General features: G+C 48.9%; 1 protein-coding gene across 2 annotated transcripts in view; it reads right to left on the reverse strand.

The window, feature by feature from the left end:
* sema3ab (sema domain, immunoglobulin domain (Ig), short basic domain, secreted, (semaphorin) 3Ab) overlaps positions 1-18,899 on the reverse strand; it is a 597,101-nt gene extending 578,202 nt beyond the window's left edge. Inside the window, exon 1 of one of the 2 annotated variants that reach the window (XM_072470939.1) lies at positions 18,469-18,899. The gene's annotated coding sequence lies outside the window, so the exon portion shown is untranslated. The remainder of the gene's footprint in view (positions 1-18,468) is intronic. The other variant, XM_072470937.1, reaches the window with a different exon arrangement.
* Positions 18,900-27,728: the final 8,829 nt, after the last annotated feature.

The raw sequence follows: 27,728 nt of genomic DNA on the forward strand, positions 1-27,728 counted from the left end.
AGCGGGTAATGTTCGAGGCAAAGACTATAGTGGCGGATAACGGGGGCAGATACGTGATGGTGAGTGGCAAACTACAGGGGGAGACGGTGGTTTTGGTAAATGTATATGCCCCGAACTGGGATGATGCCAATTTTATGAGGCGGATGCTAGGACGCATTCCGGACCTAGAGATGGGAAAGCTGATAATGGGGGGAGATTTTAATACGGTGTTGGAACCAGGGCTGGATAGGTCGAAGTCCAGGACTGGAAGGAGGCCGGCAGCAGCCAAGGTACTTAAAGATTTTATGGAGCAGATGGGAGGTGTAGACCCGTGGAGATTTAGCAGACCTAGGAGTAAGGAGTTCTCGTTTTTCTCCTATGTCCATAAAGTCTACTCGCGAATAGAGTCTTTTGTGCTGAGAAGGGCGTTGATCCCGAAGGTGAGGGGAACGGAGTATACGGCTATAGCCATTTCGGATCACGCTCAACACTGGGTAGACTTGGAGATAGGGGAGGAAACAGGAGTGCGCCCACCCTGGAGAATGGACATGGGACTAATGGCAGATGAGGGTGTGTGTCTAAGGGTGAGGGGGTGCATTGAAAAGTACTTGGAACTCAATGATAATGGGGAGGTCCAGGTGGGAGTGGTCTGGGAGGCGTTGAAGGCAGTGGTTAGAGGGGAGCTGATATCAATAAGGGCACATAAAGGGAAGCAGGAGAGTAAGGAACGGGAGCGGTTGCTGCAAGAACTTTTGAGGGTGGACAGACAATGTGCGGAAGCACCGGAGGAGGGACTGTACAGGGAAAGGCAAAGGCTACATGTAGAATTTGACTTGCTGACTACGGGCACTGCAGAGGCACAATGGAGGAAGGCACAGGGTGTACAGTACGAATATGGGGAGAAGGCGAGCAGGTTGCTGGCACACCAATTGAGGAAAAGGGGAGCAGCGAGAGAAATAGGGGGAGTGAGGGATGAGGAAGGAGAGATGGAGCGGGGAGCGGAGAGAGTGAATGGAGTGTTCAAGACAATTTATAAAAAATTATATGAAGCTCAACCCCCGGATGGGAGGGAGAGAATGATGGGCTTCTTGGATCGGCTGGAATTTCCCAAGGTGGAAGAGCAGGAAAGGGTGGGACTGGGAGCACAGATCGAGGTAGAAGAAGTGGTGAAAGGAATTAGGAGCATGCAGGCGGGAAAGGCCCCGGGACCGGATGGATTCCCAGTCGAATTCTACAGAAAATATGTGGACTTGCTCGCCCCGGTATTGACGAGGACCTTTAATGAGGCAGAGGAAAGGGGACAACTGCCCCCGACTATGTCTGAAGCAACGATATCGCTTCTCTTAAAGAAGGAAAAGGACCCGCTACAATGGGGTCCTATAGACCTATTTCCCTCCTAAATATAGATGCCAAGATCCTGGCCAAGGTAATGGCAATGAGAATAGAGGAATGTGTCCCGGGGGTGGTCCACGAGGACCAAACTGGGTTTGTGAAGGGGAGACAGCTGAACACGAATATACGGAGGTTGTTAGGGGTAATGATGATGGCCCCACCAGAGGGGGAAACGGAGATAGTAGTGGTGTTGGATGCCGAGAAAGCATTTGATAGAGTGGAGTGGGATTATTTGTGGGAGGTGTTGAGGAGATTTGGTTTTGGAGAGGGGTATGTTAGATGGGTGCAGCTGTTGTATAGGGCCCCGATGGCGAGCGTGGTCATGAATGGACGGGGATCTGCATATTTTCGGCTCCATAGAGGGACAAGGCAGGGATGCCCTCTGTCCCCATTATTGTTTGCACTGGCGATTGAGCCCCTGGCGATAGCGTTGAGGGGTTCCAAGAAGTGGAGGGGAGTACTTAGAGGAGGAGAAGAACACCGGGTATCTTTGTATGCGGACGATTTGCTACTATACGTGGCAGACCCGGCGGAGGGGATGCCAGAAATAATGCAGATACTTGGGGAGTTTGGGGATTTTTCAGGGTATAAATTGAACATGAGGAAAAGTGAGTTGTTTGTGGTGCATCCAGGGGAGCAGAGTAGAGAAATAGAGGACCTACCGTTGAGGAAGGTAACAAGGGACTTTCGTTACCTGGGGATCCAGATAGCCAAGAATTGGGGCACATTGCATAGGTTAAATTTAACGCGGTTGGTGGAATAAATGGAGGAGGATTTCAAGAGATGGGATATGGTATCCCTGTCACTGGCAGGGAGGGTGCAGGCGGTTAAGATGGTGGTCCTCCCGAGATTCCTCTTTGTGTTTCAGTGCCTCCCGGTGGTGATCACGAAGGCTTTTTTTAAAAGGATTGAAAAGACCATCATGGGTTTTGTGTGGGCCGGGAAGACCCCGAGAGTGAGGAAGGGATTCTTACAGCGTAGCAGGGATAGGGGGGCGCTGGCACTACCGAGCCTAAGTGAGTATTATTGGGCCGCTAATATTTCAATGGTGAGTAAGTGGATGGGAGAGGAGGAGGGAGCGGCGTGTAAGAGATTAGAGAGGGCGTCCTGTACGGGGACTAGCCTACAGGCTATGGCGACAGCCCCATTGCCGTTCTCACCGAGGAACTACACCACAAGCCCGGTGGTGGTGGCTACACTGAAGATTTGGGGACAGTGGAGACGGCATAGGGGAAAGACTGGAGCCTTGGGGGGGTCCCCGATAAGAAACAACCATAGGTTTGCCCCGGGGGGGAATGGATGGGGGATATGGAATGTGACAAAGAGCAGGAATAACGCAACTGAAAGATCTGTTTGCGGATGGGAAGTTCGCGAGTCTGGGAGCGCTGACCGAGAAATATGGGCTGCCCCAAGGGAATGCATTCAGGTATATGCAACTGAGGGCTTTTGCAAGGCAACAGGTGAGGGAATTCCCGCAGCTCCCGACACAAGAGGTGCAGGACAGAGTGATCTCAAAGACATGGGTGGGGGATGGTAAGGTGTCAGATATATATAGGGAAATGAGGGACGAAGGGGAGACTATGGGAGATGAACTAAAAGGGAAATGGGAAGAAGAGCTGGGGGAGGAGATCGAGGAGGGGCTGTGGGCAGATGCACTAAGCAGGGTAAACTCGTCGTCCTCGTGTGCCAGGCTAAGCCTGATTCAGTTTAAGGTATTACACAGGGCGCATATGACTGGAGCACTGCTCAGTAAATTTTTTGGGGTGGAGGATAGGTGTGCGAGGTGCTCGAGAAGCCCAGCGAATCATACCCATATGTTTTGGTCATGCCCGGCACTACAGGGGTTTTGGATGGGGGTGACAAAGGTGCTTTCAAAAGTAGTGGGGGTCCGGGTCGAACCAAGCTGGGGGTTGGCTATATTTGGGGTTGCACAAGAGCCGGGAGTGCAGGAGGCGAGAGAGGCCGATGTTTTGGCCTTTGCATCCCTAGTAGCCCGGCGCAGGATATTGTTAATGTGGAAAGAAGCCAAGCCCCCGGGGGTGGAGACCTGGATAAATGACATGGCAGGGTTTATAAAGCTAGAGCGGATTAAGTTCGTTCTAAGGGGGTCGGCTCAAGGGTTCACCAGGCGGTGGCAACCGTTCGTCGAATACCTCGCAGAAAGATAGATGGAATGGAAAAAAGAAGGCAGCAGCAGCAGCCCAGGATCGGGGGGAGGGGGGGGGGGGGGGTAGGTGGGGGGAGGAGGAACCAGAAGGACTCTCAGGGTTGTTAATATATACTGTATAATATGTATAGGTCGTTGCGACAGATAATTATATATTGGACTGTTAAATTATATTTTTGGAGAGTGTTACTTGTGATAAGGCAGTTGCCAATTAGGGTTAGTTTTCATTTTTGTTATTTATTATTTATTCATTTTTTGTTTATAAAATAGGTCATTATTATCTGTATTGTTACAATGTTGTGTAAAGGATGCACAATGTACTGTGTTGGTTGACCAAAAATTTTCAATAAAATATTTATTTAAAAAAAAAAATAGATGTCTGCAGATCCTTTAAAAATAATACTTGGATACGATGGTGGGCCGGGACCCAGCCAGCCCCCTGCCATACGGAACATCAGAAAACCCCTGACTGCATAAATAGGAAGGGGTTCTATTCCCTGAATCTGCAATTGGTGTGCAACCAGCAGATGCTCATAATGCCCATCTGTGCTCGATACCCGGGCAGCATGCACAACTCTTACATCCTGGCGCACTCGTCAGTTCCCGGATGCTCCCTCAGGTGAGGGGTTGACTCTTGGGTGGCAAGGGTTACCCGCTGAGGTTATGGCTAATGATGCCAGTCCTGAGGCTCCAGACTGAGGCTGGGAACCGCGACAACGATGCTCTTGCAGCAACAGGGTGCGTCATCGAGCTCTGCATCGGCATCCCGTTCCATTGCCTGGACCTCTCTGGTGCGGTGCTCCAATATAACCCCTGGAGGGTCCCCAACATCTTGGTGACCTGCTGCATCCTTCATAACATCACACAGCAGAGGGGGGACCTGCTGGAGAAAGAAAAGTGCTAGGCCTCATCTGACGAGGAGAGTGTCCAGGATAATCCGGGCATTGGGCCCGGGCTGCAGGACACCTAACGCCCAGGATCACCTCATCACCTCCAGACTTCCTGGCCACTGACAGGTCCACCACCCTGTCACACCTCTCCATGTTCTCCGCCCACCCCACCCACCCGCTTCCAAGTGGCGGCCCCTTCCCCATAGCCACTCATATCCTCCACTGCGCCTCCTCCCTTCACTCCTTCCCACCATCCCAGCTTCCCCCTCCCCACTTTGATGGTCCTACCATCACAACAGGGTGTTAGCCCTGGGTTGGCAGTATCAGCGGGTCTTGTCCATGGGGCGGAGACGACTCGCTGTGAGGTGAGCTCTGGTGCTCCTCATAGCTTGACAAAGTCTGACTCCTGACTTTAGGATCACATTCCACTGTCCAGCTGGGTGTTCCTGCATGTGTGCAGGCCATTCCATCGCAGGGGCCCATATATCCTTTATGGATTATGGAGATGGTGAGTGGTGATGGGTCACTTATTGGGTAAGCTGTCCTACAAGGCGGCCTCACACTTCTGGCCCTGTTCCCTGCTGTCTTAAAGAGTTACCCCCCTTGACCCACCATGAGCTCCACAGCATCAACTGCACGTTTGTCAGGACCAGCACCAATTCCCACCCACGTGATTCTTGGCCCACAGGCCCGGGGAATCAGGCAGGTCCAGAGATGGTAATGGGTCTTAATGACATTGGCACGGGGCGCGAACCTTGATCCCGACACCACCGGAGGGCCGGGGTATGAGAAAAGGGTCAACGCCCAGCGTCCATCCCTCTTTCTCCCAGATGCTGGATTCTCCGCTGCTTTGGTAACCTACAGTGGAGTGAGGCAGAGGATCTAGCCCTATCTGTTTACACAACCCCTTATCAGCGACAGCATTATATCAATACAATGCTTCAATTGTTTCTTGGTTAGACCACACCTGGAATATCCTGTACAGTTTTGCTCCGACTATAAAGGAGGAATTTTCCTGTCATGGAGAAGGTGCAGCGCAGGCACACCTGACCGATCTCGGACATGCTTGGATTGTGCTATCAGGTGGGATTGTGGAACTGAATTCTTTGGAGTTTAGAAGAATGAATGATGATCTCATTGAAACTTTAGAAATCCTTAAAAGGAAGGATATGCTGGCCTTGGAAAGGGTCCAGAGGAGGTTCACAAGAATGATTCCTGGAATGAAGAACTTGTCGTATGAGGAACGGTTGAGGATTCTGGGTCTGTACTCGTTGGAGTTTAGAAAGATGTGGGGGGATCTTATTGAAACTTACAGGATACTGTGAGGCCTGGATAGAGTGGACATGTTTCCACTTGGAGGAAAAACTAGAAACAGAGGACACAATCTCAGATTAAAGGGACGATCCTTTAAAACAGAAATGAGGAGGAATTTCTTCAGCAAGAGGGTGGTGAATCTGTGGAACTCTTTGCCACAGAAGGCTGTGGAGGCCAAATCACTGAGTGTCTCTCAGCCAAAATAGAAAGGTTCTTTTTTTTTCATAAATTTAGAGTACTCAATTTTTTTTTTTCCAATTAAGGGATAATTTAGCCTGGCCAATCCACCTAACTTGCACATCTTTGCGTTGTGGGGGTGAAACCCACGCAGACACGGGGAGAATGTGCAAGCTTCACACGGACAGTGACCCGCCGCGATTCGAACAGAGGTAGATAGGTTCTTAATTAAGAAGGGGATCAGGGGTTATGAGGAGAAGGCAGGAGGATGGGGACGAGAAAAATATCAGCCATGATTGAATGGCGGAGCAGACTCGATGGGCCGAGTGGCCTAATTCTGCTCCGATATCTTATGGTCTTATGACAGGCTGGATGCAGAAAGGACGCTTTTCCCTGGCCAGGTGATCTAGACCCAGGGGACAATCTCAGATAAGGGTCAGATTGAGGTTAGTGGGCGAAAAAGGCATCAAAGTGTCTGATCAGCAACGACTGTGTTGAATGGCCGGGCAGGGTCGACGGGCCGAATGGCTGACTTGCGTTCCTCTCGGAGAAAATAAAGTTATTGGATAATTTTACATTCAGTTTGAGGGAGAGAAAAATGGGTCCAAGACAAATATTTAAAAAACATAAATAGGGCCATTAAATTCGAGCTAGCTAAAGTGAGCTGGAAAATTAGGTTTGAAGGACAAGTCAATAGATATGCAGCGACAGACATTTAAAGGATAATTCCGAATACACAGGACAGATACATTTCAAAGGAGAAAGAAAAATTCCAATTCCAAAGGGGAGGATCCATCATCTGTGGTTAACTAAAACAGTCAAAGATGGGTGGGTTGTCTTGTGAGCAAAGGGTGGAGAAGTGGGGTCTGTATTCATCAGAGTTTAGAAGAGTTAGAGGGAACTTCATTGAAAACCGAAAGAACCGGAGAGGTTGGAGAATATTTCCTCTTGTTGGTCAATCTAGAACTCGGGGTCACTGTTTAGAAATAAGGGGTTTCTCATTTAAGACAGAGATGAGGATAAATATTTCCCCAGAGTGGCCCGTTCCTGCTCCTAATTCATATGTTCATTTGTTAATTGGCTTGTGTCACTCCCACCAACTCTGCTGGGAGAGTGGAGATGACACCAAAGCTGGTGGGGTAATGGTAATGTCATTGCTTTTGGGGCATCAGCTCAAATCTCACCATGACATCTAGTGGAACTTAAATTTAATTTAGAAACCTGGGCCAAGACTTTACAGCCCGTACCCCCCAGGGGGATATTCCTGTCCCATCGAAGCGAGTGGGGATTTAAATAGCTTGCTGCATTCACCAGGGGGTGGGGGGGGGGGGGACGGACACTGATTGGAAGCTAGTCTCACTAATGATGACCATGAAACTATCATAAATTGTTGTAAAAACCCATCTGGTTCACTAATGTCCTTTAGGGAAGGAAATCTGCCGTCCTTACCCGGTCAGGCCTACATGTGACTCCAGACCCACAACAATGTGGTTGACTGTTAACTGCCTCTGAAATGGCCGAGCGAGACACTCAGTTCAAGGGCAATTAGGGACGGGCAATAGATTCTGGGCCCAGTTAGCGACGTCCACATCCAATCAAAGAAGAAATACAAAACATTTCACCAGTAAAGGTCAAAAATAAATTATGCAAGATGCATGAAAATAGTTTGGGTATCTTTTTGTTCTGAACTCGACAGCAACTAAAACCAGTCACTAAAGTAATCTGTGAAGAAGCAATTGAAATTTACTCGGTTTTGAAGAGGGTGATTTTCCCTTTAAATAGTTGTTGCATGGAAAATTCCCACAATGTGTTGTACACCACAGGGAATACATTTGCACTGTTTAATTAATGGAGGGAGTCTGTGCTGCTTCTGACATTACAGATATGATACTGCCACTGTCCCTCATTCACAGACACAGTCACCATGTGGGCTGTTAGGCATTAATCATCATTCATTTTCTGTCAACTGCTTGAGCCATTTCAGCACTTGCTTTATTTCAGTGGTGCTGCATTTCCGTGTCGACCGTCCCTCAGTACTGCTCAGATAGGGACATTAATATTCATGACAAAGAGTTGGGAAAGTTAGACGAGATAAGTAAAAGGCAGTGTGCAATAGTGAGAGTTAAAACAAATCAACAAAACATATCCAGCAAATTCCAAGTTGTATGATATCGGGTAGATTCCCGATGAACAAAAGGTGAAAGGTTATCAGAGATAGGCAAGAACGTGGGATTGGAGTTACACTGTGATCAGCCATGATCTAACTAAATGATGGGAGCAGGATCAAAGAGCTGACTCCTGCCCCGAACTTGTATGTTGTACGTTAGCACGTATGTTTGCATGTTTAGTGTGGATCGAGCCCATCAACACCACGTCAGAAATGCACCAAAATTCTTCACTTGCGTTGTTTTCAGAATAATCTAAATTTGGGCATTTTAATTGCATCGTGACAAGTGCCAACATGTTCATGCGAGCTTTCTCTCAGAGGGGGCATTAATCCGGCTCCGAAATCACAAAGCCGGGAATCTGTGTCAAGCATGTTAGCATCGGTAGGTTAGTGCACCACAGAATATATGCAGGGCACGGGTTTTTATTTGCTGATGAAACATTGCTTTTGTAAAGGTTGTTTTTTTCTTGTTGAGATCATTGCAATTAAAGCTGCAGTTATTTCATTATCTTTCATGTCTTGATTATCCTCAGAAACTTTAGCAATTTTCATTTAGCATTTGTCAAACTAAAATGAAACATGGTAGATTTTTGAAAGAACATATGAAATAGGAGAGGAGGAGGCCATTCAGCCCCTCAAGCCTGCTCCACCCTTCAATAAGATGATGGCTGATCAGTTTGCGTTTCGAGTTCTACATTCCCATCTACCCCCAATCATTTTGATTCCATTGCCTAACAAGAATCGTTAACCTGGGCTTTAGAAATAACCAATGACCCGGCTTCCACCGCCTTCCGAGGGAAAGAACCCAAAAGTCACAGAATACTCATTTCCTCATCTCTGTCATATAAAGTTGACCCCTAATTTTAAAACAATGCCCCCTGGTCCTAGACTCTGAACCACCTCGAATGCATTTACATCATTACTTCAATAATGAGACCTAAACTGCACATCCAGGGCTCGATTTAACTAAATGGGAACAAAGTTCCAAAGCGAGTGCGTTTAGCCGCGTGTTTCCCGGCACTCACAGCACCGAGAAACACCCCGCGGTGTAACACGCCCCCGGTTAGAGAGGAGGCCTCAGTGGGGAACCCGTGGACGAAGCGGCACATAACCCCGTTTCCTGCACTGAGGAACTCTGCTCGCCGGAACTCCTCGGTGCAGTGAGAGATCGGGACGCCATTTTTCAATCTCTGGAGCCCCCGTGCAACCCCCAACCCTCCCAAGCCCCAACTCACTATGAGGGGGGTCACCCTCCCCAACACCCATGCAGGGCACCCTGGCCCAAACGCCACACGCAAAAAATGCCAGCTTGACAGTGACAGGCTGGCACCCATGTGGCACTGCCAGGGTACCACCGTGCCCAGAGGGTAAGCACCTGGGGGCATCCAATCCCCTGGGAAACCCCCACGAGTGCCTTTCCATCTTGTCCCCATTTGTGGAGACCAATACTGAACTGTGTTCGCCCGATGTCTCTCGCCGTACTGAGTAGTTCCAGCGTGCGGATCTCCTCGGTGTAGAAATAATAATAATCTTTATTATTGTCACAAGTAGGCTTACTGCAATGAAGTTACTGTTACCGAGTGACGTTTTATAGCCATGTGTTTCTCGCTGTGAGTGCCGCAAACACACGGGTAACACGTTCGCTCTGGGACTTGGTGCCCATTGAATTGTGCCCAACATTCCATTAGCCTTCTTATTTACTTGCTGTACTTGCAAACTAATGTCTTGTGACTCATGGACAATGACACCCAGATCCCTCTGCACCTCAGAATTCTGCAGTCATTTTCCATTTAAATAAATCTCTGCTTTTTATTCTTCCTGCCAAAGTGAACATTTTCTTCATTATACTCAATCTGCCAGATATTTGTCCACTCGCATCAGCTATCCAGATCCCTCGGTAACCTCCGTATGTCCTCTTCGCAACATACTTGCCTCCCTATCCTTGTACCATTTACAAATTTAGCTACCTTGCCTTCCTCTAAGTCATTGATATAAATTGTAAAAACTTGAGGCCCCTGTGGGGCTCCATTTGCCACATTCTGCCAATCAGACAAAGACCCATTTATACCTACTCTCTGTTTTCTGCCAGCCAATCTTCTATCTAGGCTGGTAAGTTACCCTCGACACCATGAGCTTTAATTTTCACAATAACCTTTGATAAGGTGGCATTGATGTGGCACCTTATCAAATGCTTTCTGTCAATTTAAGTACAGTACATCTGCAGACTCTCCTTTATTCACAGCACATGTTACTTCATCAAATAACTCCGAAAAAACTGGTTAGAAATGATTTGCCTGGTCGCAGAGGACCAGACGGGCTTTGTCAAAGATAGACAGCTTACCTCGAACATGAGGCGCCTGCTGAACGTGATAATGACCCCCTCCGGGGAGAGAACACCAGAGATGATCGTCTCCCGAGATGCAGAAAAGGCCTTCGACAGAGTCGAATGGAAATACCTCTCGGAGGTACTGGAGCGGTTCGGGTTTGGAACAGGGTTTACCTCCTGGGTAAAGCTCCTATACAACATTCCCACGGCGAGCGTAGGGACCAACAATACCAACTCCCGATACTTCCAGCTGCACAGGAGCACCAGACAAGGGTGCCCACTGTCCCCGCTGCTGTTCGCTCTAGCGATCGAACCACTAGCAATTGCGCTCAGAGCAGCAAAAAGCTGGAGGGGGATCCGAAGGGGCGGCAGAGAGCACAGAGTCTCACTCTATGCAGATGACCTGCTCCTCTACATTTCGGATCCACAGAGCAGCATGGACAGAATCATCGCGCTCCTGGAAGAGTTTGGCGCCTTCTTGGGCTGCAAACTCAACATGAGCAAAAGCGAGATCTTCCCGGTACACCCACAAGTAGGTGGGGCAGCACTAACGGGACTGCCGTTTAAACAAGCCCGACACAAATTCCGCTACCTGGGGATCTAAATAGCCCACGACTGGAAAGGGATCCACAAATGGAACCTCACCAGTCTGACGGAGGAAGTAAAAAAGGACCTGCAAAGATGGAACACACTCCCACTCTCCCTCGCGGGGAGAGTCCAGATGATCAAAATTAATGTACTGCCCAGGTACCCCTTCCTACTTAGATCCATTCCGATCTACGTCCCCAAGGCCTTTTTCAAGGCGTTGGACAAACTAATCATGGCGTTTGTATGGGGGGGGGGGGGGGGGGGAGTGGCGGGGGGGGGAAAGGCTGGGATCCCAAAGAAGGTCCTACAAAAAAAAAAATCCAGGGGGGGGGGCTAGCCCTCCCAAACCTACAATTCTACCACTGGGCGGCGACGGCCGAGCGAATAAGGGGATGGTTCAAGGAGCCAGAAGCCGAGTGGGTGCGCGCGGAAGAGGCCTCCTGCATGGGGACCTCCCTCCGGGCCCTCGCCATGACAGCACTCCCATCCCCACCCAAAAAACACTCCAGCAGCCCGGTGGTGATAGCCACCGTCCAGTCCTGGAACCAGCTACGGCAGCAATTTGGCCTGACCAAAACGTCGGACAAAGCTCCCATCTGCAATAACCATAGGTTCACACCAGCGCTGACTGATGCCACCTATAAAAAGTGGGGACAGGACAGAGGGACACTGACAGTCAGGGACCTATACACGGACCGCAGGATCGCAACACTGGACGAACTGACAGAGAAATTCCAGCTAGCCAGGGGGAACGAGCTCAGGTATCTACAGCTCAAAATATTCCTACGAAAGGAGACAAGGACGTACCCACAACCGCCACGACAGACACTACTGGAAGAACTACTGGACACAAGCATACTAGACAAAGGAAACTGTAGCGACGTGTATGACCGACTGGTAGAAGGGGCCGACACCGTACTGGACGCAACAAGAAAGAAATGGGAGGAGGACCTGGGGATTGAAATAGGGTGGGGACTCTGGAGCGAAGCACTGCATGGGGTCAACTCCACCTCCACGTGCGCAAGGCTCAGCCTGACGCAACTAAAAGTGGTACATCGAGCCCACTTAACAAGAAGCCGTATGAGTAGGTTCTTCCCAGAGGTGGAGGACAGATGTGAACGGTGCCAAGGAGGCCCGGCCAACCACGCCCACATGTTCGGGTCCTGCCCCAGACTTGTGGAGTACTGGACAGTCTTCTTCGAGGCAATATCCAAGGTGGTGGGGGTGAGGGTGGAGCCATGCCCGAAAGTGGCGGTCTTCGGGGTTTCAGACCAGCCAGATCTATTTCTGGGGAGGAGCGCGGACGCCCTTGCCTTTGCCTCCCTGATCGCCCGCCATAGAATCCTGTTCGGCTGGCGGTCAGCAGCACCACCCAAAGCTGCAGACTGGCTGGCGGTCAGCAGCACCACCCGAAGCTGCAGACTGGCTGGCGGTCAGCAGCACCACCCAAAGCTGCGGACTGGCTGTCCGACCTCTCGGAATCTCTCCACATGGAGAAAATCAAATTCGCCGTCCGAGGGTCAGATGACGGCTTCCACAGAACGTGAGAGCCATTCACCCAATTGTTCCGGGACCTGTTTGTCGCCAACGAATGAGAGGAAGAATAGCCAGGTGGCCAAGAATCAGGGGGGAGTAGCTGGGGCATGGTGGGGGGGGGGGGGGGGGGAGAGGGATGTACCGGGAGAGGGGGGGGAGGCAGCTAAGCCTACGAGGAAAGAAAGGCGAACCACGAGAGGGAGGGGGGAGGGGAGGAGAGAGGGAAGAGACAGGGAATGAGAAAGGAAAATCAGGGGGGGGAGGGCGGAGGCAGGGAAATGAGAGCCGGAAGGAAGGCACAGGATACAATAACGAACAGGGCATCTCCAGGAGTAGGAAATGAGGAGAATGAAGATGAAAGACGGGAGGAACGGCAGAAGTGGCAGTGAGCGCGAGACGGCAGCGAGATCCGTCCGGGAGAAGAGACAACAACACCAAACCCATTCGAGTATTGCCCACTGTAATTGTCTCTCCGGCACCCAAATGTATATTTACTTCCCCGGTCTCCACCCCCACCCCCCCCCCCCCCGCCCCTCCCTGCCGCAAACAGTCGCCTACTCATGTGTTGTAAAGGATTTTGCCAGTTGTACAGAGTTGCTGCTGTTGACCTGCACAATACACTACCAGTTATCCTATTTCATTTTTCTTCTTGTATATTTTTTTTACCATTTACTATTTTCTTCTCTTTGGTATGTTTGGGTATGCCCCTCCCACTTTGTTCAAAAACCCAATAAAAAACATTTACTAAAAAAAGAAATGATTTGCCTTTCACAACACCATGCTGACTCGTTCCGATTCCCTTTCACAACACCATGCTGACTCGTTCCGATTCCCTTTGACTTATCAAACTCCCCAGTTATAACCTCTTTAATGATTGATTCTAACACCTTCCACACGACAGCTGTCAAGCTAATTGGCCGATAGTTTCCTGTTTCCTGCTTCCCTCCATTCTTGAATAGAGGGATTATATTCGCTTTCCAGTCTGATGGAACCTTTCCAGAATCTAGAGAATTTTGGAAAATTAACACCAACCCATCTGCTACATCATTAGCTCCTCCATTAAGATCCTAAAATTTCCATTAGGACCCAGAGATTTGTCAGATTGCGGCTCCATCAGTTTGCTCAGTATCGCCACCCTAGTGATTGTAATTTCACCAAGTTCCTCTCTCTCCACCACCTCCTGATTTACAGCTATCCCCAGAATGTTTTCTGTATCCTCTATAGTGAAGACAGAAGCAAAATATTTGTTCATTTCATCCACCATTTCCTTATTATCAACCATTAACTCCCCATTCTCACTCTCTGGAGGGCCAACACTCATTTTACTTCCCTTTTCCTTTTTGAATACCTGTAGAAACTCTTGCTATCTGTCTTTATATCCCTAACTAGCTTCCTCTCAAACACTAATTTCTTTCTCCTGATTAACCTTTTAGTCATTTTCTGCTGCTTTTTATATTTTGACCAATCAGCTTACACATATTTTCCTTAAGTTCGATACTTCCCTTAACTTCTTTAATTAACCATGGATGGCGGGGCCCCCGCTTAGAATTTTTTGTTGTTGTTGAAGGAATATATTTATTCTGAGTATCCTGAATTGGCCTCTTAAAATAACTGCTGCTGCTTCTCTAATGATGTATCCCCGAGCCTAGTATCCCAGTTAAACTACTCCCAGCTCAGCTTTCATGCCCACGCAATTGCCCTTATTTAAGTTTATACTACTCGGCTCAGACCCACTTTTTTCCATTTCATACTGGATGTAAAATTCAATCATATTGTGGTCACTGCTACCTTGGGGAGCCTTTACTCAGAGGTCATTATTTGATCCTGTCACATTGCACAATATTGCTTCCACTAGCATCTTATTTCCCCTATTATTCCTCATCTCCACAGAAACTGATTCTACATCTTAAATCTCCTGAACCAAGGCCATCTCTAATTATTGCTGAAATGCTATTCTTGCTGCCCCTCCACCTTGACGTAGCTTCCTATTCTTCTTGAATGTCGTATACCCCATAATATTGAGGACCCAATGCTCGTCATCCTGCAGCCACGTCTTTGTAACGTTTATTGGGCCATGGGCTGGATTCCCCATTCCCACGGCAATGTGGCAATGCTGGCATGGGGCCCGTCGTGTTTCACAACCGACAAATCAGCGTGAACCCCTCACCGATTCCGGTGCTGGTGAGGGGCTAGTACCGGTGCTGACTGAAATGCCTGCCTCCCGCGGTGGAAACAGCCAGAGAATGGCCGTCTCCCGGGCCACGCATGCCCACGGCTGACGACCTGCAGTGGTCGCGCCGTACAACATGGTGCCGGCCGCGCACGAACCCAACCCGCCATCCGCGACCCCACAGCCCACCCCCTGGCCACCCCCCACCAGTCTCCCCAGCCCTCGCAGAAGCCCCACCCCTACCAGCCAGCGGCACGGATCCCGGCCGAGTGAGGTGCCGCTGGACACAGTCAGTCGTCAGAACCCAGATTCACGATTTGTGGGGCCACACGTGGCCTGCGCGTCGGGAACTCAGGCCATTGGGGGTGGGGCATCCCGGGTGGGCTGGCCGATGAGGCACCAATGGCATTGCGGCTGCGCACGGCGCGGGTCACAATGATGCCAGTTCAGAGGGGGTGGAGCAGGCCTGACCTGCGTCAAACCCGCGCCAGCCCCGATTCCGGCCCTGGAGTCGATTCTCCGCCCGATAGCCGGACACGATTTTACCGTCGGGCAACGGAGAATCCAGCCCCCTATTTATTTCCTTCAATGTGCACTATCAATTTGCTTACTTCATTATGAATGCTACGCACATTCAGACGCAGAGCCTTCAGTTTTGTCTTGTTATCTTTGCAACATCTAGTCTTGATTCTTAGTGTACTTCTATTTTTTCTCTCTGTCCCCTCCTGCCTTTCTCTGACCCTCATGTTCCAGATTTTCCTCCCTTGCAGCAAGCTGCAATAGTCGTGAAAGTGATGTTTTGTTATCAATTTGCAACTTTACTGAAATACAGTTTTTGTTACAGAGGTGACAACACGGTAAGGAAGTGCTTTTACTGCAAAATTCTCTTTTCCTTACAACATGTGCCTCTATATTATAACAGATTGCTGCATTGCTGAGTGCATGTGTGTGACCGGAAGAAGATCACCAATCTCCAGAACTGTCTACAAGCTCCTATAAACGTCCATTTATATTGTAATACTTTAACAGTGCTATGTTTGCACTTTTAGATGGTGTCAACTTTACTTCCTTGAAACAATGGCATTTCTGTTTAAATATTTATCAGAATGGTGTTTTTTTTAAGTGATTGGAGAATATGGGGAAATGAGGTATTTCTAATAATCCCATCTATATTTATTTTTTCTGAAAACAGCAGAATAAAAGAGATAATTTTAAAGCATACACATTTCTCCCACTTTATGGTTCCTCGTGTGTCAGCAGTTGTTACCTTCTCGTGACAGTGCATATCGGCAGGGTCGATGAGGAGTCACATCCTTTTTTCATCTTAATTCCACAGTTTGCACTTTCTGCCACAATTTTGAAATGCTGGTTGATTTTTCTCCACTGCAATTCACGGACATTATAACTAATTTCAATTTCCCTCCATCAACCAGGTTGTAGAACTTGTACCAGGCGATTAGAATGGGAAACGTAGACTGTTGAAACATAACCTAATATTCATTGCAGTTTCCTTTCCTCTATTAATTGGGTGTTTCTAAATGAGGCAATGACTGTCGGATAGTCTGAAGCTTTTAATAAAGACCAGGATATGTTTGACTTTTGCAAGACAGAAAAGACCTTACCCTGCATGTTAGGTGTGTGGAGATTGGGAGTGATTTCTAAAAACATAATAAATAGGAGTAGGAGTTGGCCATTTTCCCCTCGAGTCTGATGTGTCATTCAATAAGATTCTGACTGATCTCATTGTGGTCTCAGTTCCACTTTCTTCTCTTATCCCATTACCCTTGACTCCCTTGTCAATCAAAAATCTGTCTAACTCAGCCTTGAATGCATTCAATGACTCAGCTTCCACATGGTAAGAGAATTCCAAAGATTAATCATCTTCGAGAGAAGATATTTCTCCTCATCCTCATCTTCATCTGAATATTGTTCTTTGTTCTTTGAATGCACTCTAATCCGCTCTATGTTTTGTTGGGAATCTACCTTGCTCTGAATCCCCATTGTTGCTTCTCTCCTGAAAGACAAAGCATTTGAAAAGCTGTATCTAGGCACAATCCTGGACGTTTGCAGTTAATTTCTCCTGCGTGCAGTCATCCCGTTGTGATTGGCACGTTGGTGCTGCCAAGGCTGCTGCGTCAGAATTTGATTAATTGCTGTCTGTACTTTTGTAACTCCTTCACCTTGAGTTACACGAGAATGCATAGGTTGACAGGATAAAAAATTACCTGCTCAAAAGATTATGGACTAAAATTGGAAGAGACAAACTTGTCTAGTTTATTAGCTGCCTTCAAAGTGCTGCAATTGCATTTACTCTTTTCCCAATAGATTAGCATTGAAGAATCGGCCAAGAATCCAGCCCACAAATCAATATCTTCTATTCTGAATCGTTCTCTTGTAAGCTGACACTTCCTTAATTAAACTTCCAAACTTGCCTTTTCTCTGTCCAGCAGGCTATCGCACTCAGAACATTACCCCTCTTTCACCATGAAATCATTGATTCAGCACAAATCTGCTTACTGTCCCTCCAAATATCTTTGGACTTATTCCAAATATGCCCGTTGCAACATCTTTAGTTCAAAAGGCTACTAAGTGCACTTCGCAGAAATTCCAGCAAATACAGTTTGTGCGTTTATATCTGAGGAAATACAAATACTGCAAAAAAGTCACTAATAATTTCTGCGGAACAATAAGCTGAGCTAGATCACCAGATCTAATTCACATTACCGTGAAATCAATTGCTGTTTCATTTATAAACATGTCACCAGAATCAAGCTATCTATGTCCCATTTAAAAAAACCCACAAATATTTGTCTTAATGCTCTATTGCATCTGAGTGGCCTGAATGGCCTCTTTCTGCACAGTATGTTCTATGACATCTCTGAAATGCTTTCTCGGAGTATTTTGGAATGATTGTAGCCATCTTTCCATTCCATGCTGAATCAATACATTATTCAAAGATATTCCTCGGGACATTCCAATCAAAAACACTCCCCTCAATGCGTTGCAATTCTATTCCTGCTAACTGATCTCAGAGAAGTAATGTGGGGCTACATACCTCATTATATTAATCTTTTCATCATTAATTATAATAAACGGCTATATGATTACTGTCTGATGGCTTTATGTTGCTCTGATATAGCAAGCACCCAGAGCCATTTTATGAGTAATGGGGTTATTTTCAACATATGACTGGGATGTATAGGTAACACTGAATATTAGAAATTAAATCAGGAATATGTACAAAATCACAGCACGCCTCAAGTCGAGCTCACCAAGGAAAATTCATGTCATTCCATTCATCTGGTGGACAAAATTCTGAACTAACATTTAAAACATAACTGCACGGTCTGTTTGAAAAGATTCCGGCAACATTCCAATATTGCCTTTTAAAAAGAATCCTTGCACTGCCCGTACAGCAAGCAGAATGAACTCAGACCTTCATTTACTTTCCTACGTGTTCAAGAAAATGAAGAGCATAAATTGTAAAATCTGTTCAATAAGTAGATGATTCACCCTGTGAAATGCAGGCACATCTCAATCAGTCATCTTTCCTACAATGCAAGGATATACTAGATGTGGTTAGTAATCTATCCTTTTAAATGATTATTGCAGAGTACAATAAGGTACAAACTGCAAGGAGAGTCAGAAAGGGAAATACATATGACAGTCGTTTACACAATTCTTGGAGAAATGCTCAAGAGTTTTCTTTGTGCAAGCAGTTGTAATTAATTCCATGTTACTTAAAAATAAATTTCTACTCACAGTGCCTGCTCCTTTCGTCTGCAGTTTGTATCCAGTACCTCCACTGAGTTCCAAGTCGCTCACAAACAGATTGGTCTGATATTGCTGAGCCACCCTAGCAGGTTTGCTGACTCTTGGACGCAGTTTGTATTGTTAGTTTGACGAGCCATCACAAAAAGTGCTGTGCTCCAGCCCAAGGGCAGTGTGAGTTAGCTACTACCCCCCCCAGGGGGCTGCACCATTTCACCTACACCTGGGCAAATCGATCACGCCGCCCTCCTGTTGGAGAGTTTGTGCTCTGTGACCCAACCAGCCTGCCGCTGTCACACTTGCTTCCTATTAAAAAGCCTGACGGTGGATTGTATGAGTAATTGTGTGCGAAGGTAGCCTGTCTGGCTGGCAGATGTGAATAAGCTTCAGTGGAGCAGTGCAGATGGGCTGTGTAGGGCACGAACAACACTTAGCAAAGGCGTGATTAAAACAACAGCCCCAACCTCCCCCTGTGGGGGAAAGGGGATAGCCAATAAAACAGACTGATTGTATGCTGGGGAATGTATGGGGTTGTAACAATGCAGCCAATGAGAAGGAAATAAACTTAAATGGGAAACAGAGAGCGAGGAAGGAAGCTGCAGGCACCAGGACAGGAATTCTTCATTGAAATGCTCATTATTCTGCCAAATCCCTCTCAACACGGTGATGGGATTAATTTCCTGTAGGTGTAATCCACAGAAAATAGAGCAACACTTGTTTTTTATTACTGTTTCTGACTAAAATGTACATGCTGGAAAAAACGTTTGTTTCATTTTATTTCTCATCTGACCACCCCTGGCAACTTTTGTGCAACATTGCATCATGTGGAGGGCTGGGCAGCACGGGGCACAATTACTGATCACAGTAATTGATTAGAAATGAATTGACTCCTGATGAGCTCACAGTTACTTTATAATAGGGGCTGCGATCATTCGCTGACTTACATTGAGGGCATTTCAACCCTTGTTTGAAAATTAGAAATGACAGAAAAATCACTGACACATGCATATCCTGCCACCCACAATACAATTCATACCACACAGGATAACATGCTTCTCATTGTCATAATATCCACTCATGTATATAATGAGATGCAGACAGGCAGTGATTGACACATAGGATGACCAGTAAGCACACAGCACAGTGCAGCCAATCACCAGACAGGGCACTACCACTGGAAAGCCAGAGGGCACTAGGTTTCCCGGTCTCTCGTGACCCAGCCACTGAGACAGTCAGAGTCCACGAGCTAGCAAGTGCAAACACCATGCGGTAGCTAGTAAGTCTGGTCAGGCTACTGAAAGGTCTCCAGTCAGTTCAGTATAGTGTCGACCCACAGCTGAATATGTAGATCAGTTCTATCGTTGAATAAAACAGTGTTGGATCTTCTCCAGTGTTAGATGTCTGTTTTTAGCTTCCCTGCATCGAGTGCAGTCCACATCGAACCTACCTGCCTAACACATCATGGTACCGGAGTGATACTGATCTTGACGGACCTTCCTCGAGTGAATCAGCATTGACCAGCAAGCAGCCATCTGGTGAAATGGAAAACATCCAGCCTCCTCCGCAGCTCTGCATCTCCGGCAACCTCGGCGCCAATTGGAAAATCTTGTAGCAAAAGTTCCTCTTGTACATCGAGGCCTCCGATGCCAGGAAGATCACACTATTTCTCTCCACCGCGGGAGACCACGCCATCCACATCTAAAACTCCCTTACGTTCGCTGACGGCGAAGACAAAACAAAATTCAAAACAGTCCTGCTGAAGTTCGACAGCCACTGCAACATTGAGGTGAACGAGAGCTTTGAACGGTACGTTTTCTAGCAGAGGCTTCAGGGTAAGAATGAACCTTTTCAGTCCTTCGTGACCCATCTCCGCATCCTAGCGCAGTCACGTAACTATGACTCGACGGCTGATTCCATTATCCGAGTTCAGATCGTTTTCGGGGTCCACTCCGACTCTCTTCGGCAGCAACTCCTGAAAGTTAAACAGTTGACCCTCTCTGTCGCTATCGAGACGTACGTTGTCCATGAGCATGCTAAGAATCATTGCTCCCACATCAGGGCGGCAGAAACTGCAAAGCTGGCCTCCCACGAGGCGGAACGGGTACAGGCCATTGCGCAAATGCAGGGCCTGAGCATTGAGGAGAGTGGCTGTTTCGCACACTTTTCCCGGGTCCCTGCGCATGTGCGCCACGACCGAGTGGATGACGAGCCCGACAACCCGACAGCGCAGGTGTGTACGCCGACCGACCGCACTGCGCATGCGCAATGGCGTGCAGAACACACTGACGTCGGCGTCATGACGTGTCTGAATTGTGGCTCCGCCCATTTAAAGCGGCAATGACCGGCAAAAGGACGTCGGTGTCTACAGTGTGGCAAACTTGGCCACTACGCAGCCCTTTGCAGATCTGCTCCACCGCTCAGCAGCCAGCGATCCCAGCTGCGGCGCAGAAGTGTCCGCTCAATACAACAAGGCATGCCAGATTCTGATCCCGACAGCCCAACGGACCCTGATGCTGAGTGCCTCAAGTCCCCATACCGGGTGGGCATCATAACTATACATGCGCTGCCTTCCACCACAACGGCGAAACGCCTCTCGATCCTCAGTGTGGATCCCGACGACGAGTGGTGTGCTGTCCTCACAGTTAACAAGGCTCGCATCCGATCTAAACTGGACACCGGCGCATCAGCGAACCTCATCTCAAAATCCGACCTCGACGACCATCCGCGCCAGACCAAGCATTCTTCCACCGGCCTGCCAGCTCCTTGACTACAATGGCAATGCCATATCTGCCAGTGGCTCCTGTCAGCTAGGGGTATCCAACAAGGCAATCAAGGCAACACTGCGGTTTGAAATCGTCGGGCCTGACAGAGCGTCCCTGCTCGGTGCTCGAGCCTGCAAGCTCCTGAAGCTGGTTCAGCGAATCCACACCATGTCATCATCACCGGTGACGGCCTCGCCTGATGGAAACTTGCAAGCCGACATAGATGACATTATCACACAGTACCACAGCGTATTCGATGGAATGGGCACGCTCCCATACCAATATAAAATCCTGCTCAAGCCGAACGCCCCCCCTGTAATCCATGCACCATGCCGGATGCCGGCACCCCTCAAGAAGCAATTACAGGACCTCCAAGACCAGGGCATCATATCGAAGGTCACAGAGCCAACAGACTGGGTCAGCTCCATGGTCTGCGTAAAGAAGCCGTCAGGGGAGCTTCGCATTTGCATTGACCCTAAGGATCTAAACTGCAACATCATGCGGGAGCATTACCCGATACCAAAACGTGAAGAGTTGACCAGTGAGATGGCTCCTGCCAAATTCTTTACTAAGCTGGATGCCTCGAAGGGTTTTTGGCAAATGCAGCTGGACGCGTCCAGTTGAAAGCTGTGCACGTTCAACACCCCGTTCGGTCACTACTGCTACAACCGGATGTCTTTTGGGATCATATCTGCCTCCAAAGTATTTCACCGCATCATGGAGCAGATCGAGGGGGTGCGAGTATACGTCGACGACGTAATTATCTGGTCCACAACGCCCCAGGGACACATCGCTCGCCTCATAGAATCATAGAATTTACAGTGCAGAAGGAGGCCATTCGGCTCATCGAGTCTGCACCGGCTCTTGGAAAGAGCACCTTACCCAAGGTCAATACTTCCACCCTATCCCCATAACCCAGTAACCCCACCCAACACTACGGGCAATTTTGGACACTAAGGGCAATTTATCATGGCCAATCCACCTAACCTGCACATCTTTGGACTCAAGAAGATATTCCAGAGAATTCATGAACATGGTCTCCAGCTCAACAGGGCCAAGTGCTCATTTGGTCAATCGGATATTAAGTTCCTGGGTGACCACATCTCGCAGCAGGGCGTGCGGCCAGATGCCAACAAGGTCTCGGCGATTAATGCCATGAAGACCCCGGAGGACAAGAAGGCGGTCCTCCGCTTCCTCGGGATGGTCAACTTCCTCGGGAAATTCAATCCCAATATGGCATCCCACACCACGGCCCTCTGCCATCTCGTGAATAAGTCAAGGGAATTCCACTGGCTGCCCATGCATGAAGAGGAATGGCGTGAGCTGAAAGCAAAGCTCACCACAGCCCCGGTTCCAGCGTTCTTCGACCCAACCAAGGAAACCAAGATATCGACTGATGAAAGCTAGGACGGCATTGGGACGGTGCTCCGTCAGCGAGATGACTCCTCGTCCTGGGCTCCAGTGGCATATGCCTCCAGGGCCATGATGCCCACTGAGCAACGGTACGCTCAGATTGAGGAGTGTCTGGGCCTCCTGCCAGGGATAGTCAAGTTTCACGACTACGTTTACGGCCTGCCAAAATTCATGGTAGAAACGGACCACAGGCCTCTAGTCCATATAACCCAGAAGGATTTAAATGACAAGACACCTCGGTTACAGCGAATTCTTCTTAAGCTATGCCGCTACGACTTCGAACTTGTCTACACGCCAGGAAAAGAGCTGATCGTTGCAGATGCCCTATCCCGGTCCATCACCACACCGTGTGAACAAAGTGACTTCATCTGCCACATAGAAGCGCAAGTGCAGTTGTGTGCCTCGAACCTTCCAGCCTCTGACGAACGGGTGGTCCAAATTCGTGAGGAGATGGCCAAGGATCGTCTGCTGCAGCGCGTGATGCAGCACCTCAGCAATGGCTGGCAGAAGGGACAATGTCCCCAGTTCTATAACGTAAAAGACGACCTGACGGTGGTGGAGGGAATCCTTCTGAAACTCGATATGATCGTAATTCCTCAGAGCATGCGGGCTATGGTTATGGGCCAACTCCATGAAGGTCACCTTGGGGTCGAGAAATGCCGACGCAGAGCTCGGGAGGCGGTCTATTAGCCGGGCATCAGCCAGGACATTGCCGACACAGTCCTCAACTGCCCTACCTGTCAGAAGTTTCAACCAGCTCAACCCAAGGAAACGCTGCAACAGCACAAGATCGTGACCTCTCCGTAATCCAAAGTAGGTGTAGACCTTTTCCACTCCAAGGGGCGTGACTACGTACTCCTGGTCGACTACTTTTCCAGTTACCCAGAAGTGGTGAAACTGTCCGACCTCACATCAAAGGCGGTAATCAAAGCCTGCAAAGAAACGTTCACCAGGCATGGGATTCCGCTCACGGTAATGAGCGACAACGGTCCTTGCTTTTACAGCCAGGAATGGTCTGATTTTGCACAGTCCTACAACTTCTGTCACGTAACCTCCAGTCCCCACTACCCGCAGTCAAACGGGAAGGCCGAGAAAGGGGTCCATATTGTCAAGCGGTTGCTGTGCAAAGCTGCAGATTCAGGCTCCGACTTCAACCTGGCGATGCTGGCATACAGGGCAACCCCACTGACCACTGGGTTGTCTCCAGCGCAGATGCTCATGAATCGCACTCTGAGGACCACAGTTCCAGCCATCCATGTTCCAGACCTTGACCACCTCACGGTCTTACAGAAAATGCAGCAGTCATGGGCCCAACAGAAGGCCACATACGATGCTCATACCACGGATCTACCCGAGCTGGCCCCAACTGATCATGTTCGTGTCCAGTTGCCTGAGGGCAGCTGGTCAGCCACAGCTGTTGTGATCAAACAAGTGGCCCCAAGATTGTTCCTTGTCCGCATGGCTGATGGCTCAGGCGCAACAGACGGGCACTGCGAAGAGTTCCACGCCCACTACCTGACCAAAGTGCCCCGCCGCCTACGATGCTTCCTCCGGAGGTACCCTGGCATGAGGCCACCGATCTGCCAGCAATCCTGCCGGCCCATGCGACCACTGCGATGGCAGCAATCCCGCCTATCCACGTGCAGGCGGCTCCTGATCCACTTCTGCGGCGATCGACAAGAATTCATCACCCACCACAAAGACTGAATCTGTAGACTGAACGTTTGTACATTTTGTGACTTCATCGATTTAACCTCTGTAAATATTGTGTCGTTTGCCATGAATCTGCACTATTGACACCTTCCTATGTATATACGTTCATTTAGACACCTTTTGTATATAGTCAGACATATATATATATATATACGCATGCACACCTTAGTATTTATTTATCTAAAAATAAAGGGGGAGATGTCATAATATCCACTCATGTATATAATGAGATGCAGACAGGCAGTGATTGACACACAGGATGACCAGTAAGCACACAGAACAGTGCAGCCAATCACCAGACAGGACACTACCACTATAAAGCCAGAGGCACTAGGTTTCCCGCTCTCTCGGGACCCAGCCACTGAGACAGTCAGAGTCCACGAGCTAGCACAGTGCAAACACCATGCGGTAGCTAGTAAGTCTGGTCAGGCTACTGAAAGGTCTCCAGTCAGTTCAGTATAGTGTCGACCCACAGCTGAATATGTATATCAGTTTTATCGTTGAATAAAACAGTGTTGGATCCTCTCCAGTGTTCGACGTCTGTTTCTAGCTTCCCTGCATCGAGTGCAGTCCACATCGAACCTACCTGCCTAACACATCACTCATGTGATAAATTATTCACTTCTCATGGAGAAAGTATTATAAATGAGAACAGGTAACAATGTGAAAAAAAGAGTCACTTAAACCAGTCCCCAATCTGAAAAAAACCTAAACTTTTACACTTCTAACAAAGTTTGATCATAATACAGCGTAGATGGAGGCCATTCACCCCATCAGGCCTGTGCTAGCTGGTTGAAAGAGCTGCCCAGTTAGTTCCACTCATCCCTGCTCTTCCCCCTTTGTCTGAAAAATCTTTTCTCTTTAACTATTTATCCAATTTATTTTTTAAAGTTACTGTTGAATCTGCTTCCACCACCTGTTCAGGCAATGCATCCCAGATCACAAAACTCACTGTGTGTAAAAATGTTCCCTCATCCTCCCCTCTGGTTCTATTGTCGCTCATCTTCAATCTGTGTGCTACTGAATCTCTTGCCACTGGAAACATTTTTCCCAGATACTCAATCATCTCTATCTCCTCTTCACCTTGACTGCTCTAAAGGAAGACAATCGGAACTGCCAGGTTAGAGAAGTCAGAGGCGTAATGGCATTGTCACTAACCCAGAGAACCAGGTTCGAACCACGGCTGTGGCGAAATTTAGAATTAAAAGTCTAACGATGACTATAAAACCATCATCGACTGTTGTGAAATCTATTCTGATTCACTAATCTGCTGCCCTTACCTGGTCTGGCCGAAATGTGATTCCAGACCCACAGTAATTAGAGAATTGTAGAATCCCGAGAGGCCAAGATGTTTACTCTTACCTGCCACTCAGTTCAAGGGTAATTAAGGACGGGTAACAAATGCTGGCCCAGGCAGCGACATCCTGGGAACATTCAGCAACTAATGTTGCCCCAGTAGCATTCTAGTAAATCTCCTCTGCGTCATTTTCACTTCCTTCCTAACGAGTAATGTCCAAAATTGGACACAATGCATTTTATAAAGGTTTACAATAATTATAAAAAGTAAACAACTGCAGATACAGGAAATCTGAAGCACAAACAGAAAATATTGGTTGAGCCTTCAAGTGAAGAAAAATTATTCACCTCTTTATTAATGTATTAACTCTGTTTCTGTGTTGCTGCCTGACAATCTGGGTGTGATTCTGCAGAAAGATTTCCAAGTGTTGTCGTGAGTGTGAACTGCCCCGACCTTCAACGTTAATTGGTCCACTGACCGACCTCACGTGCTTCTCGCCGCAAATTAAAGCTCACCAGCTGACTCATCGGGACCGCGCTTGCCGGCCTCCGACTGACAAGGTCGCGCAGCACTTACGCTGCACTTGCTCAGCCAACCCCAGCCAGCGCGCAACATTGGCGCCCAGGAACCCGGCCACAAGATTGAGGTGGAGATCTGGGGAGGCTGTTCGTTGCTGTGGAGGCCAGGAGTGATGTCTGTTCCCCCGAGGGTCCCGGAGAGTGAGCCACAGGGCAGCCAGTGCGCCAGTCCTGAAGTGGCAGTGCTCAGGGAGTGTGACCAGGAGGTCTGGCCTCCAGTGCAGGAAAAAGGTCAACAATCTACACTGGGCAACATGAGTGAGTAGACACCAACGTGCCCCCCCCCCACCAACCCCAAGACCATTCCACCCCCAACCCTCCATGCGACCCCCAACACTCCCTCCACCACTCCCTTTCCCTTCAACCCCCCAAACCTAACCCTGCCTTCACACCCCTCCCACCACTGTGAACTAGACATGCGGCTAAAGATGATTTCTCTGTGTCTCCTGAGGAAAAGCTCTCCCACAATCGCTGGGAGAGGGCAGAGACTGGCGGTGAGTTGCCGGACATCAGAAACCTCACCATCCCTCAGGGGCTTCCCCTGGAGGTTACCGGTGTGGCCGAGGATGGTCACCAACGCGGAGGCTGGCGGATACCACAGACAGGCTACACCCAGGGGACCTGTCAAATGTGAGTTGTTATTGCCTTACTGACTGATCTATCCTTCCCACTGACCACATGTACATTCTCCCGCAGGTCCTCCAGCCGATGGTGCCAGCCCATCCCAGGGGGACCCTTCTCCTGCCTCCCAGAACAATACCTCAGAGGGAGCTCCGAGGATGCCTCCATAATAGTCGTGGCACAGCATCCCCAGCCTCCACAGATACACACACTTCAGTGGGAAATGTTAGTGGACAGGCTTCTGGGGCACAATCTGGTGAGCACCGCACTGCTGCCGATGTACAGCAGGTGGAGGCAGGAACCCCCCCAGGAGAGACAACAGTCGGTGGTCTGCTGGATCCCCCCCAGCCTGATGCTGAGCCTCTGGTACAGGGTTACCCGGAGCTGGTGGAGACGATAGGGAGCAGCCGGGACATTCAGAGGGAGATGTCAGCGTCACTCCAGCAGATCCATAGCCGATTGGAGGAGTCCCAGAGGCTCCGGGCGCAGGAGATGCCATCTGCACCGAGGCCAACACGACCAGAGTGGAGAGCCTGGTGCACGACGCCGGTACCATTAGTGAAGGTGTCCAAAGCGTTGCGCAGTCGGTAACGGATGGGAATGCCCAAGGCACAGCGGAGCTTGTCCCAGTCGCAGGTGGGCATTGCTGAGGTTCTGCAGAGCATGGTCCAATCTCTGCGGAGCATCTCTGAGAGCGTTGACAGGATGGTGCAGACCATGGGGAGCCACCAGGGCTGGCAGAGCCAGATGATATAGGGGCAGCCGGGGCTTAAACCAGTTGCCCCTCCATCCCAAGGTGAACCCCAGGGCCTATAGGCACCGACCAGACAGAGGGGGCACTGGATGCTCACCCGGACCCATCCCATG

The sequence above is a fragment of the Scyliorhinus torazame genome, chromosome 13 (genome assembly GCF_047496885.1).
Source record: "Scyliorhinus torazame isolate Kashiwa2021f chromosome 13, sScyTor2.1, whole genome shotgun sequence".
Lineage (NCBI taxonomy): Eukaryota > Metazoa > Chordata > Chondrichthyes > Carcharhiniformes > Scyliorhinidae > Scyliorhinus > Scyliorhinus torazame.